We start from the raw sequence: 2,713 nt of genomic DNA, 5'->3' as shown, positions 1-2,713 counted from the left end.
GGGGCACGGCGGCCCCCGGCCCTCGTGATGTGCATGTACATATATACATATGCAGATACGTTTATATAATATATACACACAGCATATATATTTATATTCATGCTTCCTGGCCCCAGAGTTCATTTGGGGTCAGGCTCACTCCAGGACCCTCCCTGGGGGAGGCTGTTTCCTCTCAGGATTCCTTGAGTAGAGCGTGGTGGGGGTGGAGCGGATGGGAACAGGTCTTCTCACTCAGACGCAGAGGGGGCACGTGGGCATACAGCAGAGGGGCTCTGGGGAAGAAGGTCCTGCCCGCACGTTTTCTTTTCCGGCAGCTTCCCCTCCCTGGGTGGACGTCCAGGCTGGGACAGGGGTCCTTGGTCCCCAGGGGGCCTGGAGCACCCCCCTCGCACCTGTGCTCTCCTAGCAGGGCCGTGGGCTGCGGAGGCACCTGGGAAACCTCTGAGTGGGCTAGGATTCCCCTGTTGGGCATCCCAGCCCTCCATGTGGAAGGTCTAAGGCCAGGCTCACTCCCGGCCCCCACCTGGCATCCGTACCCCGGCCATCCGCCACGCAGCCAGTGTCGCTGGCCTCACACACTCAGAGGTGCGGGGATGGTGCTGGCCCAGGGGCCCTGGCGATGCTGGCGGTCCTTGTACGGGAAGGAGCTCTGTAAATTGTACACAAGGCCACTCCTGGCCGAATAAAGGTGGTCTCACAGTCGCCTGGCCGGGGTGTGCACTGAGAGCTCTCCAGTTGCAGGGGGGGTCCTGTGCTCCAAGGGCGGACACTGGGCTCTGAGGGGCCACCTGCCCACTGGTGCCGTCATGGCATGAGCGTGCTCAGGCCCACTCCATGATCTGGCCATCTTGGTCCTACAGCCGACAAGGGCTGTGTGTGTGACAGCCGCTCAGCCTGCTGCCTGTCACCTCCCAGCCTGGGGACACTTTGGCCTCATCCGCCAGATCTCTACTCCTGTTCTCCAGGCAAAGGGTTCCCTCAGGGTCGGCAGGTTTGGGGGAAACCTGTGGGTGATCACCTGGGTGCTCTGCCTGCCCACAAGGAGGGGGGCTTCTGTTGTCACCCCCATCTTACAGATGAGGAAACTGAGGCTCAAAGAGGTGAGGGAATTTGGCCACAGATGCACAGCTTGCCCAGGATCTTCAGCCAGGCCTATCGGATGCCAGGCTCTAAGGCCTGGCACACGGATATGGGCCCAGAGGAGGCCCCAAGGGACAGAACTTGTAACAGACGGGCCTACGGGTGAGATGCTTTCTTCAGCTAGGGTCCAGGACCCTCAATGACAATTAGAGCAGCCAGGAGAAACAGCCCATTCCCAGCACTTGTTTGAGCACTTCATGGGCAGGCAGTATTGTTATCCCCATTTTAAAATGAGAAAACTGGTACAGAGAGGGTAAAGAATTGCCCCCGGTCACACGACCAGCAAGGAGAAAGCACTTCCAAGGGCAGATAATCCTGCAGGTGCGGAAACAGGGCAGGTGACACGAGCAGGGCCATGCTCCCAATAGGGGGAGACCCAGGTTCTAATCCTCACAGGAACACCTTGAAGTGAAAGCCCATCGGAATAAACCCCATCCTGGGACAGCTGGGCTAAGCCAGGAGGGCCCACACGGCTCCAGGGTGAGGTCAGGAGGGAGGGTCCTGCTGTCCTGGCTGCTGGGGCTCACCTCCCGCCGACCCCAGGCGCAGAAAGCTGTAGTGCTGGCCCAGGGAGCCCAGCCCTGCCTCTGCTCACCTAATTTAGATCCTGACAGATGGAGGTTGCTCACTCTAGAACTGTTTACAACCAAGCTTCTCGCTGAGGACCAGGCCTTCGGGAGCACAGGGAGAGGCTCATGTTCAGAGCTGCCTGTTCAAGGAAGGCACCCCTCACAGCCCCCCGGCTGCCAACTTAACAGACGGCAGGGCAGGAAGCAGCTCCTGGTGACACTCCCCTCGTTTCCATCCACAGGTGAGGCGATAAGCCTGCCTAAGCTGGTCACACCTTGGAACAGCAGTGACACAGAATCTGTTTAACAACTAGCCTGATCCCTGAACAATCAGAATGTTTAGGAGGCTGGTGCCCTGGAGGTCCTGGATGTGCTGAGCGTGACTCTTACCGGCTGGATGGGTGTGTGTTGTGTGTGTGTGTGTGTGAAGCAGCAGCCACATGCCAGCTAGCGTGAAGCAGGTCAGGATCCCAGTGACCAGTATGGCTGCCAGGCCAGCGGGACGAGCACGGGCACACACACCTGCTTCCCTTCTGGGGCTGTGCCAGCAGCCTTCCTCCTCTCAGCTCTGGAACCACAGACACGAAGGCAGAGCCACATTTTACCTGGGCCAGTTCCTTACTCTCTGAGTCCCAGTTTCTTTACCTATAAAGGGGAGGACAGGGGCTTCCCTGGTGGCGCAGTGGTTGAGAGTCCGCCTGCCGATGCAGGGGACACGGGTTCGTGCCCCGGTCCGGGAAGATCCCACATGCCGCAGAGCGGCTCGGCCCGTGAGCCATGGCCGCTGGGCCTGCACGTCCGGAGCCTGTGCTCCGCAACGGGAGAGGCCACGACAGTGAGAGCCCCGCGTACCACAAAAAAAAAAAAAAAAAAAAGGGGAGGACATCTACCTTCCAGGGCCAGGTAAGAACTCAGGACAGGGCTTGGCGCCACAGTGAGGGTCGTCCGCGACCCTCCTCCGTCAGGGTGGGAGGGCCCCTTCCCCACACCAGACCATCCTGCCC

This window comes from Mesoplodon mirus (assembly GCF_964341445.2).
Source record: "Mesoplodon mirus genome assembly, chromosome: 19".
NCBI lineage: Eukaryota > Metazoa > Chordata > Mammalia > Artiodactyla > Ziphiidae > Mesoplodon > Mesoplodon mirus.
This window is presented reverse-complemented; position numbering follows the sequence as displayed.